Genomic DNA, 18167 nt, shown 5'->3' with positions numbered 1-18167 from the left:
CTTTGGGATGTGGCAAGTGTTAGTCAAGTGCTTTTTGAGTCTCAGTTGTGCAGTGCTACAGAAACGTATTGTATTCATATTTGCAGCAGCTGCAGTTCGGTGACTCATCTACCTAGGAATAAAGAAATGAGAGAGCTGAAATAGGTATCTATCCAATGTTTTTACCTCTCCTTTCCCATTATTACTAAGTCCTCTGTGAAAATCAGGAATTTTTTTTTTAAACACCAGAGATCACTGTGGTCACCCTGGTCTGCCTTTGTTGCGAAGTGAGCAGGAAAAACTGACACACCAAGGAGTGGCTCAGAGCCAGTTTACAGCACCAGGCAAAGATCAATTGTACAGGATTCCAGACAGTGTAGAAATGCCTGCCCTGTCTCCTCAAACATGTGTCCATGGGGACTGTGCCTTTTTGTGGGTATTTAGAGACCCACTTAGAGTTGTAGGTTAGATAGTTGATTCTTCAAGACAGACTCAATCATATAAGGTGTTCAGTGTTTTCATTATTGGGCACTAAGAAAGAAGAGCTTCTTCATTATGATATGATGGCAGGCCAGTGAAAGGATTATTTTTCAATGTCTGGATTCTTCAAAAGAAATTCTTACTATTTTTATGTGTAGCATAAATGCAGCAAGTCATAAGCAACATTTTATAACTTCACGGGCCCTCTGTGCTTCATGGCAAGAAAAGTCAAGAGCGTGATCACTTCAAAGACTTACATCCATTTTGTCATCACAAAACACATTGACAGCACATTTAATTTAGAGATAACATCACTGTAGTTGAACCTCGATAAAGAATAATGGTATCCTAATGCTGCCAAGACAAATCCAAGACATTGTTTCCAGACCAAAAGACGTAAGATCCTGTGACACCAACCCATTACAATGCCATCAGACCTGTGTCGATTTAATCCATTCATTTTGATAAATGCTTAGAAAGCAAAGTGACAGCTGGTCTTAAAGCTGTTTTAGATGTCTAATTTTTACTTCCTGGTAATTGACATGGCTGTAATTAATTCAGAGGAGTTTAATAACTGTCCCATGGGGGGAAGGGAGACCAGTTCAGGCACTTAGAGCAATTTCTGGTAGACTCTTCCCCCCATTCTAACTTTGTTAAAAAAAAACAATATCTGGTTTTCATTGTCCTACAACAGTGGTTGAGATTTTGTTAAAATGTGACGACATTTTAATGAAACTTTGCTTTAATATTTTTACCACCTCTAGTCTCTCCTGAAGGAACAATACCAGTCCCCTAAGTCACTAGCTGATCCACTGACACTGTCAAATGGGAACACTATGAGAGAAAAAAGGTAAGTGCCTATTAGAATAATTATTACTATGATTATTTAAGTTCAAAGAGTTCAGGTGATAGTTTCCCTCCAGTTACTTTCACTGATGTCACAGGACTTTCAGCCTTTTCCTTAAGCAGAGCAGATGAAGTGTATGTCTACTCCTTATAGTTAGCCCTGCCGCATTATGCATTCTCTCTGCATGTATTTGGCAGAGCATCCAAGGGTTCTTGGTTATGCTGAGACACTGAGGATTCTTCCTGAGTCAATGGTGTCGATTGTAGGAAAATTTGTTTTTCCATCAGGGGAAATGTGGGAATGATATTGGAGGACTATCAGCATTAAAATGAGGGGGGTTGGCCGGAGCTATGAGTATCTTTGATCCCTAACCCTATCTGTATAAGCAAGATTTATAAGTTAAAATTGCAAATGCACTCAGGCTTTATGTTTTTGTGTCTGGATAGTAGAGGAATTTGGACAAAAACATGGTCCTAAAGTTGTAGTATGAATAGCTATTTATGATTTTAGTGGTATTAGAAAACTTTTGCCAAAAAGCTAGTGTAGGTACAGCCAGAAAATTGGAAAAAAAATTAAATTGGCATCTCTGCAGTATAGTATTAGGCAAGTGGAGAGAAACTGTGGAAAAGAAAATCTAAATTAAAAATATCCTTGAAGTTTCTGTAGCAATAGAAAAACCATATGATTTTCTTGTGCAAAGAATTCTCTTTATGTTAGAGTTTTCAGTGCAAGATGACCATTTATCCAGCCTGTTATTAAATGCTATAGGGCTCCTGTTAAAAGGTCAGATGTAATGAACACTCTAGAAGACACAATTATTGCTGCAATTTTAGATCACAGAGATAGGGAGAATCTTAGCAATAGCCACAGGGCTAAGGAAACTTAACATTTGAAGGAAACAAAAATTTTAATGTTCTCATATCTTTGTCCAGCTACCCAGTCCCAGAAGGGAGAGCTGGTGAAACTGAAGGGAGCTTTGCAAAAAGGAAACAATAAGCTAATAGTTCTGTACCCTGCACAGCTCAGAGCATACTATCAAATTAATGCTGACATTTTGGGTGAACTCAGCATCGGCTACTCATCTGTGAACTAAAATCACGGGGGTGAAATGAATAAGGAGTTTCTGAAAACATCAGCTTCTAGGAGCTTGATTAAGAACCTTACTTCTAAGATTGTACTCTGTTTGAAATTAGGACCGCAGTATCTACGTATATTTTCTATATTTGATCAATGTTTTGGTGACATCTCCGAGTACTTTGCTTCGCTGCTTATCCTCAGCCCAGTGTTGTGTGAGCAGACATATAAGATATATCTGGGGATTACAGAATGTGAATGTAACAGTGAAAACATATGTACTGACATTCTTGAAACTATATACAGCCAAGTTTTTCAGTAGTGATGAGTGATTTTTGAGTTCCTAACTTGGAATTTTTTTAAAGGGTTTGTTTCAGAAAAAAAGTGAGCACCTGGCTCGCTGGAAATAAGCTTCTTTTAGGGTTCCCAAGTTAGCACCCATATGGAGACATGCAAAAATCACTAGTTACTTTTGAAAATCATGGTCATGACTGCCTACATACTTGACTATAAATAAATAATGGCTTTTAATCAGCAGGAGATGCCTCAGTTCCAAGTTATTGGTACCTACTGTAAATGGATTTGTAAGTAAATGTTTAAATATATAAAAATAAGGAAACTGAAAGCTGGGAATGAGGAGGTTTTAGTGGGAGGGAAAGAGGACTAAAATTCAGTTGAGGTGAGACATCTTGCATACTCATATATATAGGTGATTAGTGAAATCATGTGATGGACTGAGGGCACAGGAATAAACCGTCCCAAAGCACAGGAAAACTAGCAAGTATGGTAGAAGACCAACTTGGCTTAGCAGGGAACTCTCCAGGGAGCTAAAACACAAAAAAGAAGCTTACAAGAAATGGAAACTTGGAGAAATGACTAGGGAGGAGTTTAAGAATATTGCTCAGACATTCAGGGATAAAATCAAGAAGGCCACGTACAATTGAAGTTGCAGCTAGCAAGGGATGTGAAGGGTAACAAGAAGGGTTTCTATAAGTATCTCAGCAACAAGAGGACAGTCAGGGAAAGTGTGGGTCCCTTACTGAATGGAAGAAGCAACCTAGTCACAGATGTTGTAGAAACGTTTAAGTAGTCAATGGTTTTTTTACGTCAGTCTTCACAAGCACTGTCAGCTCCGAGATTATTGCAACTGGCAGCACAGTTTGGGGAAGAGGGTAGCAGCTGACAGTGGTGAAAACACAGCTTAGGGACTATTTAGAAAACCTGGACATGTACAAGTCTATGGGGCTGGATGTGATAGACCCAAGGATGCTGAGGGAGTTGATTGAAGTGATTGCACAGCTGCCAGCCATTATGTTGGAAAATTCATGATATTAGGGAGAGGTCTGGGATGATTGGAAAAGGGCAGATATAGTGCCTAGCTTTAAGAAAGAGAAGAAGGAGGATCCAGGGAACTACAGACTGGTCAGCCTCTCATCAGTCTGTGGAAAAATCATGGAACAGGCTCTCAGGGAATCCATTTCTAAGCACTTGGAGGAGAAGGAAGTGATTAGGAACAGGCAGCATGGATTCACCAAGGGTAAGTCATGTCTTACCAACGTAACTGCCCTCTACAATGAGATGACTGGCTCTGTGGATGCAGAGAGAGCAGTGGATGTGACATATCTTGACTCTAGCAAGGCTTTCAATATGGTCTCCCAGAACATCATTGCAAGCAAGCTAAGGAAGCATGGGTTGAACAAATGAATTGTAAGGTGCATAGAAAACTGGCTGGATAGTTGGGTTTAAAGGGTTTTAATCAGTGGCTTGATGTCTAGTTGGCAGTCAGTATCAAGTGGAGTGCCTCAGGTGTCAGTCCTGGAGCTGACATTTGGATTTGGATTCCAGTTAGAAATATTATTTGACTGTTTTGAGTGTTTCCAGATTTTACATTATTTGGAGGTTGGGGCTTTTTTTTCTACATATTTTTTAAGAACTGTGTACTAGTCACTGTTGATGTGGAATGCTTGTCATTTTTGCAGCCTAGAACTAACTTAATGGTTCTTATTCAGGGTGCCATAAGAACCTGCCAGGAGTGCCAGACTTCCAGTGCCAGTGCCGCTGCTGCAGGTTGAAACTGCACTGTGCTCCTTGTTTTTCAGGATGTGCATCTACACAAGCTGTTTACTGCAGAGCGGCCTAATTAGCTCTGCAGTAAATGTCTCAGTGTCTACATAAGCACCTATATTAGACCTCATAATAAACTCTGTTGCAGGTTAGTACTTGTAAATACAAATACTACCCTGTAGCAAAGTTTTTTTTTTACTGCACACCAGTGTACATGTAGACACAGATGGGGCTAACTGGGGCATGTGTAGACACTAATGTGGCCAGTCCCACACTGGAGCACCCTCATGCCCCAGCCAGCCAATCCCTCCACAGCACACTGAACCAAGTCAGAGTAGCCCCACACTGGCAGGCTGACCCCTGGGGCCCCTGCCAGCCAGGGCTTCTCTGATCCAGCTCAACATGCTGCATGCACATGTGTGCATGTTTAAACAGTGCTCCTGGGAGCAATAAACTCCAGTGCAGTATGTGCTGTATGTGGAGTTTATTGATGCAAATTAATTGCACATGTAGACATGCCCAGGAGGTCCTTTAGAGCTGAACTGAGAAATAGCTGCAGCACAAAGGCATGGCTGCCTGCTTTGCATTGCATAAGCAGGTGCAGCATTTCTGGGTTTAGCTCCAACATATCTTCTGAAAACTGAGGGGCATAGGGCAGTTCTACCTGTCTCCAGGTTGCTTCTGCCATGGGGTGAAATCACCCTTTGCACTTTTGTTTTCAGGAAGTACCTACCAAAGGAAGGTAAGTGTCATCATCTCAATTGTAGGGAGAGTATACTAAGACATGAACTGAACTGCATACAATGCATCTGTTTAGAGGATTTTATATTTCCTCAGGGGATGGAAATATTTTGGGGGTAACTGCAGGGGAGGGAAGATTATATTTCATCACATTTTATTTTCCTGACCAAAGGAAAAGTGGAAAGGTTGTGTTTTAGTTCCTGCTCTATGGGCTGAATTCTACATCCATTATTCAGGCAAATAGTCTTTGCTTAGAGCAGCAAGGCCGTCATAGCTGATTGACATTTCTAAGGATATACAGCTGAGTGGAGACTACTTACCTGAGTAAGGACTGCAGGACTGAGCCCCATGGCTCTGGATAAATGAAACACTTTACTGTCTGGCATATCACTGTTTTCCACAAATGGCACAAATAGTCATGTAAGAAAGTACAAACACAAGGAAGCTATTATTGTCACTTCATCTTGGCTTGCTGTTATGACGTTCAACCTAAAAGTAAGTGTTAATGCCCTTATAAGGCTCCAAACACAAATTTAAATTTGTTATCCTTTGGCCGATGATACAAACTGCACTCTCAGTAGCATACGGCATGGGGAGGTGGGAGATTTTCTTGGCTCTGTGGTGATGGAGAGAAATTAAAAAGGAGCCTACAATGCTGAGTCACTAAGACAAACAACTTACTATGGAATACATTCAGGGTTTAGCAAAGAAGCAGCTGATAGTGAGTCAGTGACTGACTAGTGCCTCCTAGATTTTCCTCGTTGAGAAAGATTCAATTTAATGTAAATAAGCTATGGAAAAGATGAGGCTTCTTGTTAGCATTTAATAAAAATAATTATGTAGATAATTAAAATCCTACAACTACCTATTGTTAAGGTTACCTGATACTCTTGAGTTGCTTTTTACTTTGCCAAACTAACTGCTCAACAGCCTGAACTCTGTCACTTCTCAAGTTTTGGGTGGTTGACTTTGCAATATTAAATTATTTTTTAAAATATTTTCTTGCTCTTTATAGGATATTTATTAAATTTACACACACACCAATACATGCACTATACAACTTTTACATCAAAATGGACAGCAAAATGTATCCATTTTTAAAACTAAAAACTGCACAAAGGTCCCAAAATACTTAAATGAAATATTTAAATAAATACTTTCTGAGGTCAAAGTATTTATTTAAATTCTCTCAGAGCCGCTGTAATTAAAGCGCCTTGAGCATCTCATGTATCAGTGTCCCCACACTGAAAAATGGCAGCAGGGGCACTTTATCTAAAGCTCATCAAAGAAGCTTTAGATAAAGAACCCCTGCTGCCATTTTTAAGTGTGGGGATGCTGATACACAAGGGCTACAGACAGACATTACACATAAACCAGTTTAAGTGATCAGAAACTGGTTTAAACCTGTAACAGAACAGATGTTCAGTGCACACAAACCAGTTTGAAAATAGATTAAACTGGTTTGAGAGAAACCTGGTTGAATGTATGTTTATGCAATATCTGTCCCAGACCACTTGCTGGTTAAAGATAAATCAGACTCCCCCAGCATCCCAGCATGCTCTCTGGGCTGGGCAGGGCTCTCCACAGGATGGCTGGCCCCTCCCCTCTGCTCCCTGGTTGCAGCTCTGGCAGTCCCTCACCCCCAACTCCCCCTCACCACTCCCTGCTAAGTAGGAATTCCCCTCTGCCTTGCTAAGGAGGTGTCTGTGTATTAACTAGCAGACTACATGCTGGCTATGGTCTGTGCTGAATCAAAGGCAGAATCAACAGGTAGCTGGTAATGTCCCTCTGTTGTTTTCTTAATGGGGTGATAAACACTGTTATCAGTTCCCTGCTGGGCTAATCAGCGCATCCTGCCAGCCTGGCCATGCTCCCCCTCTGCTCAGTGTTGTGCAAGGGAAGGAAGGGCTGCTTTAGCACCCCCTGGCCTCTAATCTGAGCCATTGCAGGCATGTGCCTGCATTTCTGGGATGTCTGTCTGGTTACAAAACTGATTTAGTCTAGCCAGATACAAAGATTAAATCAATTCAGGCTCAGGCTTTTTGAATGCCTGTCCGTAACCAAGATGCTGGAAGCTTCTGTACTACACTCCAGCTGTACTACACACTGTAATTCATGAGCAGCTTTACTGCTCATGCTTAGGCACCCAAAGATTCCCAACCAGGGTGCCACAGCACCCTGGGGTGCCTTGAGATCCTTTCAAGTGTACCATGGGATAATGCAATATTAGCAGTGTTAAGAGTACAAACATGATTCACAAGATAAACCCAGATATTTCAAATAGCAATCTATAGTGTTAAAACATTCTGACTGGTTGTGATCTTTCTGAGGTCTTTGCAATGGAAAAAATATTCTATTGTTTTTCCATAGTCAAAAAATGAGTGAAAATTAAGAGCTGAGATTTTCTGAGGGGTGTCTTGAGTCTAATATGGAGTGCTTTGAGTATAAAAAGCAGAATCACATTTGACATTTTCACATATGCCTGTCAATGATCAGCTATAAAACAAGAGGTGTCAGTAACATCTTTTTATTCCAAGTGAATAACAACTACATTTCCAGCTGGCCATAGGAAAATAGTAGGCTCTCAAACTAATTTTATTTTCTTATCTTTAGTCATCTGTTGAACAGAAAGCCCTAAATATATTCTGTGGTCTCCTCCTTCCAGTGATACCTCAAAGGAGTAAAGAAACATATGCTTCTTCAGCTGATCTTTATGATCTCCATGACAATGCACATTTTATAAGTTTGATTCTAATAACTTCATAGTATGAGTTCCACTTGTTTATAATTAAGAGCACTATTCAATGTTAAAAGATAAAGCGATCTTCTTTGCTACTGCAGCTGATTAGTTTAAGCTCCACTGATCACTTCTGTGACTAGTGATCCTGAATCTACAACAGGATCCACATCAGCACACCCTTTAAATGGCATGGGATCTTACCGAAGTCAATGGGACAGATCCACAACTAGTGTAAACAGTGTAGTTTCACTGAATATATCCTGATATATACCAGCTTAGGATCTGGCTTGGTGAATCTATTGTACATCTGACGAGGGTCATCCCCAGATGTACAATGTACATGTAAAACCTTTGCATATTTTCATGGTTTTCATAGAAGGATTCCATTTTCAAGGCTTTTATAGAAGGGTTGTTTTTTTTAACCAGCTAGAAAATATTGGTAAAATTACAATGCACACAAAATTGCCCTACCTTGTATACTTTATCTAGCTAAAAAACCCCAAACCAAACCAAACTAAAACTAAAAACACTTTTCATTATTTTTTTTTTACAAACCAAGCACAAAAGAAAGATACCAAAAGGCCCCTCTTTCTAGCATATACTGTAGTCTGAGAACCTTGCCTGCTTTGTTCAGGAAAAAGATCATAACAGGAAGGAACTGTGTACAGGTGTCCTCAGGGAAGAACAATGCCTACAGCTCAAATGTAAATAAAAGAGTAGAGGTTATCTGATTAATAAGGATAAGAAGGATTATACTACAGCACAGAAAGGGATGTAATCTGCAAATACACTGGCATATGTTGCTGTAGTAAAAGCAAAAAAAAAAAAAGAAAAGAGAAGGAGGAGGAAGATAGAAATTGTGTAATTTATTCATCTTTCCAAAGGAAAATTAATTAAGGAATTCCAGTAGTATTAAAAAAGGAACAAGTTAAAGAGGATTTTATGTGTAGAATCTGGTCTTTGAATTCTTGTCTTCAGATCTTATATTTTCTTTTTCTTTTATTTTACACACCATATACTTTCTATTCTGGTTATTTTTCAGAGTGCTAGAAAGACTGTCAAGTATTTGAGTCCTGTACTCACTTACTATTCTGGAGTGTGTCAAGGTTCCACTCACACTAGTGAAGCTGAACTGAACAATTTGTTCCTAGGCTACATGGGTATAAAACTAGATGTCTTGAGCTGGAGTTTCTTTGTTAAGAATAAAACTTCACTGTAATGTCACCCAAATGGAGAATTCTTCAATGTAAGAAAGCTTCTGTTCTTACAGAGACTGTTTAGCATTTGAGCTCTACGCATGTAAGATGTGTCATATATAGGGTGATTTTCAGAGAAGTGCATAAGGAAACTGGTGCTCTCTGTTATAGAGACTTTTAAAACTAGGGGCATTTCCAACATAGAGGTCAGCTGGCTCAGAAATTCTGAAAATGTGGCCCTTGCTTCTGCTCTTGAGATATGCAGGGGTGCCAACATTTTCTACAGACTTGACTTCCAGGATTTACAGAAGACAGCCGCTGCATTAGAAGGACATTGTTTGTTAACTAGTTGATAAATGCCATAGTGTTCTTGGACCCTCACTTTTGGCCAATAGCCCAGCAGCATCTGAGGTGATCATTCAGTATGAACCAACATGGATTTGGAAAGGCATAAGTGGAATTAATAAAAGCAGATACTGCTTGGAAGATCAGCATCTGAGGCTATCAGTCAAACTGTGCATTCTCAGGTGACTATGGCAGACTTGAACTTGAAATGAATATACTTTAAATAAATAAGGGATTATATCAGGAAATATCCTTTTCATTAGAATCTCCCTTGAACATCAGGGACACACAGTCACCCTCAGTATGATAAGTTCTCTTCTGAATATATGTCAAATGCTGGGGAAGGAGGTAGCATCAGGGGATGACTTGCAGGGGTGTGGGGAGTGTGTATAGCAGCCCTGGTGCAGTGCAGAACTGCCTCTGGTAGGAGGATAAAGGTTGCTTTCTGTGATATGGGGAGGTAAGGAGGACACTTCTGCTGTTATGGACTCACCAAGAGCACCTGCATAGAACTCTAGGTACAGACATTGATATGTATTAACTGGTCTAAATGTTCGGAAATCAATCTAAACCCATAACCGTACAGAAGTTCAGTGCACATTGACTGGCCTAAAAATGGCAGAACCAGGTCTAAGATAGACCTGGATTGATGTGCACTCAAATCAAATTTAGGTTAGACCAGTGAATTAAAATTCTGTACCAGATCCCCTCTCAATTCAAGTTAGATCACTATCCTCTGGCATCCCAGCCTCCTCTGTGGTGCCCCTCTAACCCTGCTTTGCAGCTCCCAAGCTCTCCCAGACCCTTCCCTCAAGCTCTCCCAGAGTCAAGCCAGTACAGCCCTTCAACCCTGCATCCCCAGGGTTGAGGGGAAGAGAAGTGTCTGTGTCCTTTGCATGAGCCCCAAGACCTGTACTACCACACCCTGTCACAAAGCACCCCATGAGGTACACACAGATCTTACACTGAACCCAGGAGAACATGCATGAGCATGCATGAGCATAGCCCCACAGACCCCAATCCTGGCTCCCTTATACCCAGTTAGGGACACCCATGCCCCTGAACACAGGCACAGCCCTACAGACCCAAGCCCACACCACATTTCAGTGTTGTGGTGGGCACCTGTTTTGCTCCCTCAGTGCCAGCATGGAGACTCACCCCCTCCTTCCCCAGTAACCTGTCCCAGCACTGCTGCAGGGCCTGCTGCCCACCAACAGCACTGCCAGGACTCCGGTTTTTGCTGTGGCAAGTGAAGGCAGTGGTGGGGCTCCTGGCTTCAGGTGAAGGGAGGATCCACACAGGGTACTCACCATAGCTGCCTCACTGTCTTCATATAAGTGCTGAAGTAAGTGCTGAGATGTCTCCCCTTATACTTCATTTTCGTTAGCAAAAGTTGCAACTTTACACAAAATCTCTGTGTCTCCCCTATCTAACTGCAGAGATACCACCTGTGTGACGGAGGACAGCATGCAGAGGACATGAAAGGATCCCAAGGCCAGGGTACTGCACAGCTGCAGAGGTCATGAGTGATATCCATAGGAGGCATCAAAGAAGCAAGGAGGAGATACTACAGGCCTTAATCACTGTTTCTGAGCTCTGGGTGAGCACAGCTGACTCCTGACACCAGGAGCTGTGGACTGACATGAGGAGAGGCTTGAGATGTGGAGGTGGAACATGGTCAGACTTGGGAGGGGTGGGGTGCCTACACCCAGGCTGCCAAGGTGCAGGAATCGGCCACCCACTGTTTTGAGGTCACCCACACCTCTGTGGAACTGGCTTATTCACAGTGCCTGGAGAGGGAATTTCTGGACAGGGTCCTGGACCACTTCATGTTCACCTATGACTGGCACCAGCACTGCCTCCCATGGACAGCCCAGCCCCTCCTGGCCATGAGTGGCAGGAAAGGCTACCACCCAGCCCCTCCCCCCCGTGGGATACTGTGCCTTGCTCTAGGGATTCTTCCCTGGGGCAACAGGAATAGGAGTCCCATGGGAGTGACCCCTGGATGCTGGCTGGGAGGGAGTGTTGCCCACTGTACCCTTCAGTGGGAGGGGGACCCAGGACAAGAGAAGTGGTGTGAGGGTGTCAGAGACCAATGGTCCAGGGAAGCAGAAAGGGCACAGATGGGACCTGCTTCAGTGGGCAGCTGAGGGGAGCAGGACCAGGATGCTTGGGCCCAATGCCAGTGTTGTCAAAGACACTGCCGCCCTCCCAGAGCTGATCTGCTCCCACCCAGCCCTGGCAGTTGCCCTATGTTTTCAGGCCCCCCAGGCAGTTCCAGGACAGTCCCGAAGGAGCGCTAAGAACTGAGGAGAGAGCACAGCTCATCAGCCTACTGGACCAGGCTGTCAGTGGGATTGCATCTGGCAACAGATCCTGCTGGCCCCAGTTTGTCCATCCACCACCTCACGTCCATGGTATTTTGGGTAGCCTCATTCTCTTCAGCCATGTGAAAGTCAGTGGCCCAGTCCAGGATGCTTGGTGGACACAGGGTGCGGTGGGTGGCCCTGCACAGGATGTCTAATTGCTGGCTCTGAGGAACAAAGTCATGTGCCATAGCAACCAGTTGCCAGGTCATGTCCAGGTGGGTGCATGTGATGTCCCACAGACTCTGGCATGAATCCTGCTGTGCAACAAGCAGGACATGCCACAGTTCCTGAGTCTCCCTGCTTGGGCACAGGCAGAGGGACATGGAGGCATGCACCATGGCAGTGTGTGTGCAAACCAGGATGCGGAGGCATGTGCAACTCACAATGGAGGGTGCTTTCTCTGGGCCTTCTGGAAGTCTAGGTCTGGGTGCAGGGGTGGGTCCAGAGTGATGTGGCAGGAAGCTGAGGGAGTGCTTGCCAATCACGGATGGCCCAGGTGCTTGGCTAAGCTTGGCTGTCTTGGCAGCCCAAGGAGCTCATGGGGTATGCTGGGAGGCATGCAGGAGTGCCTCCACGTTACCGGCCTCAGTCAGTGCAGGCAGTCTGCACGTCCCCAGCACTGAAGCACAAGCCTGTTTTGTTTGCTATTGATCTAACATAGGCTGTTTACAGAAAACCATGCAAGTTAGATCGGTAGCAATTCTATCCGCAAGGATCCAACTCTATATTTTAAAGCCTGCATCATGCACAATAAGCTACCAACCACATTTGCTCCAGGAGGTGATTAGAATGATGGCACCAAGCCACATCATGGCAGGATTCAAACAAAATGCTAGTTTCAGCAAGAGTAGGAGGTGGCAGTTCCACCTGATATGCTGAGAGATATGCCCACTATACAAATACACTAGAAATAATGTAGCTCAGCAGTAAAGACAGCACAAACAATAAGAAGAATATCAATATTTTGAAAAATTAGACACATGCAGAATCTTTGCTTTGGATGAAGCCCTGCCTTACACCAGTGGCAGGCAACAGCTCCAGAGAGGAATGTGTTTGTGCCATTCACTCAGAAAAACAGCACAAAAGAAATTGTACATCTGCTTATTTTACAATGTTGCGTTCTGCTTGTGTGTTGGATTTTTTTTTAAGGAATTAACAAAACAGCCAGACACATTGTTGAAGGGTGGAAAGTATTATGCACCATGGCAAAAGTATTATGCCATGGTGCATACCTCCCCTGGTGAACTAGGGGAGAGAAGAAAGAAACATGGTTTTCATACTGGGTACAAACAAACAAATCATCTTAACTGGAGACTTTCCTGCTGAAGTTCACATATCTGCTCATCAGGCATCCATAGAAAGACACAATCATCTCTCATATGGTGCAGGAGGTCATATTGCTCCCTGAAACTTTTCCTTGACTGAGCAAATAACTCAAATGTTAGCTGTAACTCAGAAGACCACAACACAATCATCCTGAGCACTAAGCAAATAAAAAAAAAATCATTTTGTTGGCAGTTTTGAAAGGCTGAAAAAAATTGGTGTTGGTCAAGAAAATTGCATCACCCCAAAAAAATCAAAGCATTTTGTTTTCAATTATCTTGAAATGTTTAAACAAATAAAATTAAAGGAGTGACAGAAAAATGAGTAATGAGAAAATAAAAACAAAATTGGAAACATGCCATTTTGAATGTGTAAAAAGGAAACAGTCCTGCGCTTAGGACAGAACAATCCCATGTACCAGTACAGGCTGGGGGCTGACTGACTGGGCAGCAGCTCTGCAGAAAAGGACCTGGGGGTTACAGTGTACAATAAACTGAATATGAGCCAGCTGTGTGCCCTTGTTGCCAAGAAAGCTAATGGCATACTGGGCTGCATTGATAGGTGTGTTACCAGTAGGTCAAGGGAAGTGATTATTCCCCTCTATTCAGCACTGGCGAGGCTACATGTGGAGTACTGTGTTCAGCTTTGGGCCCTGCCACTACAGAAAGGATGTGGACAAATTGGAGAGAGTCCAGCAGAAAGCAACAAAAATAGTGAGGGGGCTGGGGGACATGACTTATGAGGTACTGGACTTATTTACTCTGGAGAAGAAAGGACTGGGGGTGGGGTGGGACTTAATAGCAGCCTTCAACTACCTAAAGAAGGGTTTGAAAGAGGATGGAGCTAGACTGTTCTCAGTGGTGGCAGATGATAGAATAAGGAGCAGTGGTCTCAACTTGCAGCAAGGGAAGTTTAAGTTAGCTATTAGGAATAATTTTCTCACTAGGAGGGTAGGAAAACACTGGAACAGGTTACCCAGAGAGGTGGTGGAATCTCCGTCTTTGGAGGTTTTCAAGACCCAACTATACCAAGCTTTGGCTGGGATAATCTAGTTGGGGATGGTCCTGCTTTGAGCAGGGGGTTGGACTTAGATGACCTCCTGAGGTCCCTTCCAACCCTAATTTTCTATGATTTTATGATTTTTTCAAAATAGCAAAATCATTTATGAAACTGCAAAACATATTGGTTTTCTTCAGAAAAAGTATAGCATGAAAAATGTTAGCTAATGTTAATCATCTCTTCTCATATACAGGCAACCCCCACTTAATGCTGTTTCACTTAGCACTATTTTGCTCTAACACTCGTTTTACACTGATACCTGATTCCACTTAGCGCTCAGCAAGTTTCGTTAGAACGCTCAAGGTCACCATCTTAGTTTGTCAAAACCTTTTGGCTTTGCTTAACACTATTTCACTTAACACTCAGTTTTTCGGGAACCATTGAGAGTGCTAAGCTGAGGTTGCCTGTAGTTTCAATGCCAAAATTCCCTTGCCACTAATGCTCATCAAGGATCTGAACTGTGAGTAGAGCACCTAAATATAATCTGGGGCTGTCATATTCTGACACATATATGCAGTTCTGTTCTGTTCTAGCCCCACTACTCCCAGTCTCTACAACACTCAGGGGCTGAGCACCACTAAGAAGCTGTCTGAAAAGTCCATCCCCAGTAATGGAACTGGGTAGCACAAAAGTAGTACAGCACAAACGTAGCTGTTGCCTCAGCTGGAGGCTGGCCAGTCAGAAGCCACTGGCAGCACAAGAGCTAGTGCTTCCCTGTGTACTACTGCTGCTCAAGCTATGCCTCTGTCCACAGCCCCTAATATATGCCAACCACCATATATTGTATTGTAGAAACTTCTAAAAATTCTGACATTCGTTTTTGAAAATGCCAAGTCTATTTTGGAACAGTAAAAACAAAACTCCTTTAAAACCAATCTTAGAGTCACCTTTGCACAGTTGAATAATATGCTGAAAAATTAAAGCATTAAAAACACAAATGGATACAAGTTAGCATTTTAAACCCTTGAAGTTCAGGGAGTCAGAAAAGTGTTCCTAATCCAAAACACCCCTTTTTTGTCTTGAAAAACCAAGAGATCACACCTGGGCTTTGTCCATCACTACATCACATGTGAGACCTGACCTGCCCAAAACGAAAAAATAATTGCTCAAAGTTATTTGGGGCTCTAAACATTCTCCTGTGAATTACAAAATAAAGGATTCAATGTGTATGCCTGAAGTGTCAAACAAACACTGTCTACTAAAAGTTTAAGGGGAGGAAATGTTTTCCAGACACAGAAGCCTACAGTATGTCAGGCACATAATGCTGATGTCATAAATGTCACTATACTGCAGGTTTTATTCAGAAAACAAATGACTGATGTCAAGCAAACCACAGAAATATATTAGTTTTAATTTTTTCCTCAGTCTTCAGAGTTGTAAGAAACAGATCTGAAGGGAGACTTTAAGGAAGTCATACAAAAATTACCTCCAGTTTTTGGAGGGTCAGGCACTTCAGCAGTTCCTGGGGCACCTTTTAGGGGGCATTTCTACAGCGCATGCCAGAAGGGTCCTTAAATCACATGGGGTGCCTATAGATGTGTTCATTCACATTCTAATTAAAACGCTCCAGTGTTGCCTCAACATCATGTGTATTAAGCCCGCACACATTTCAAAATGGCTGAGGAGGAGCTTTATCTAAACCTTGTCAGCTTTAGATAAAGCATCCTGTGGCCATTGTTAAAGGCATAGCTGCTTAATACACATGACAGTGAGCCATTTTAATTAGAGTGACTGTCTGGGAACCACTCTAATTGAAACACCTCTCTCCCCACCCCCCAGCATGAATATAGGGAGCCATGGAACTGCATGTAGTATTTCGATGCAGTCTATTGTAGGGGTGTAGGGCCTTGCACATCCAGACCGGGGTCAAACAATGTTGTGTGATTGCCTCCACCCTGTTCACCATCTACTGGACCATCATCATCCATCTCATCTGAGATGATTTACCATCCGGCACCAGTATCCAGTATTGACTGGACAGGAAGCTTTTCAATCTTGGGCGCTTCCAGACAAAACCCAAACTTACCACCAAGGACATCCATAACCTTCAGTTGTGCAGATGATTGCTGTGTGATGGCTCACTCTGCACAGGATGTGCAAGCAACCTTAGATCTCTTCAGTGCTTCGTATAAGAGACTTGGCCTGTCCTTGAATGTTATGAAGATGAAGGTTCTCCACCAACCCTCCACAGGCTAGCTGAACATCCCTTGCACTATCTACATAGACAGGGAGGTTCTGGAGTATGTGGAGCACTTTCTGTATCTTGGCAGCCACGTCTCTCAATGGGCTACCATCAATGAAGAAGTTCAGCACTGGGTCAACTGCGCCAGACCAGTGCGAGGTCTTCCATGAAGCTGCATCCACCAGCATCGAAGCCTTGCTCTTGAGAAATCAACTCTGATGGATGGGCCACTGCATCCGGATGTCCAAGAACTGCCTCCCTCATCAGATTCTCTTTTCCCAGCTCTCTGTTGACCAACGCTTAAAAGGCAACCAAAGGAAACTGTACAAAGACACACTCAAGGTTGCCTTCAAGCACAGAGGCATCAACACCAATGGCTGGGAAAAGCAAGCTGCTGACTGTTTGGTATGGCGCCACATGGTCCACCGAGGTCCGCACCACTTTCAGGCCCAACGACTTGATACTGAGGCAGAATAGCGGAGGTGGAGGAAGGAGAAAGAGACCAACCCAGGGCTGTGAATCCCATTCCCCCATGCAACAATGTGCCTGCACTGCTGAAGAATGTGTGTATCCAGAATCAGGCTACTCAGTCACCTGAGGACGCATCAAGCCTGATGGACTTCATCCTCAGCTTTGAGGGACTGCCACCGCTACCACCAACAATGATGGTATTCATTAGCCCAGGGGAGCATTGGTGGCTCTGGGATCATTTGCTGTGGGGAAATAAATTTCAAGACAGAAATCCTGACCAAGCATAAAACATATTGAATTTGATCCTGTCATTTCACACACATTTATGGTGTGCCTTCGATATCTTTGAAAAATGTTTTCCCCTGCCCTAAGTAGGGGAACACACAGTGAAAAGCAAGCAGAACCCAGAATGGCTTGAGGCACACAGGGCATTTTTACACATGCTCCAATGTGTTCTCATTAAAATGTATTGGAGCAGACTTGATGAATCGAGATTGCAGGAGATTAATCGAGTCTGCGGGAGCTTTCTAATCAGAATGCTCCGGCATTCTGCAGTGTCTCATGTATTCAGCATCCTTGCTTTTCAAAATGGTGGCAGAGGTGCTTTTACTAGGTGCCCACAGAGACCAGACTAGGAACAAGATCAAACCACTTAAATAGATACATCTGGATGCCCAAAAATAAAATGGAGAATTAGTATAATCAATAGTACTCTTTACTGTCCCTTTAATATAGACTACCCATTGTCCACCACTGCTGACAATATCTTGTAGGCACACAGGAAGGATTGTGGTGTTAGTGTAGTTCCAGTGGGATTGTGGAAAACAGGTATATGAAACAATGTTTCTTCTCACAGAGCGTATTTCTCCTCTGATTTTGTGTGAGTACATCCTCTTTAACGGCAACCAGGAATACAGGACAGCATTTTAACTTTAGGATGGCTAGGATCAAACAAAACTGATCTTTCTGTCAGCTTTAGTTTGCCCTCTTATACTTACTCAGAAACTATTGCATACTCACCTAGGAGGAATTTCTTTAAAGAACCCTTTTCCATCTAGAATTACATAGTGTTCTTACTTTTATTTCCACTATGACAATGGCTAATGGCTCCTGCTGAAATCAAGGTCCCATTGTGGTAGACCACACATGGAAAAAGTGTGGCTATCCCCAAAAGCTTGTAGGCTGAATAGATGAAGGAAATAAAATTATCCCCATTTTGAAGTGATTCAGTGATGTGCCCAAAGTGACAAAGAAAGTCTGTGGAAGAGCCAGGAACTGAATGTATGTCAGATGAGTG

The sequence above is a fragment of the Crocodylus porosus genome, unplaced genomic scaffold, assembly GCF_001723895.1.
Source record: "Crocodylus porosus isolate Cpor-Errol unplaced genomic scaffold, CroPor_comp1, whole genome shotgun sequence".
Lineage (NCBI taxonomy): Eukaryota > Metazoa > Chordata > Crocodylia > Crocodylidae > Crocodylus > Crocodylus porosus.
Note: the sequence above shows the minus strand (reverse complement) of the source record.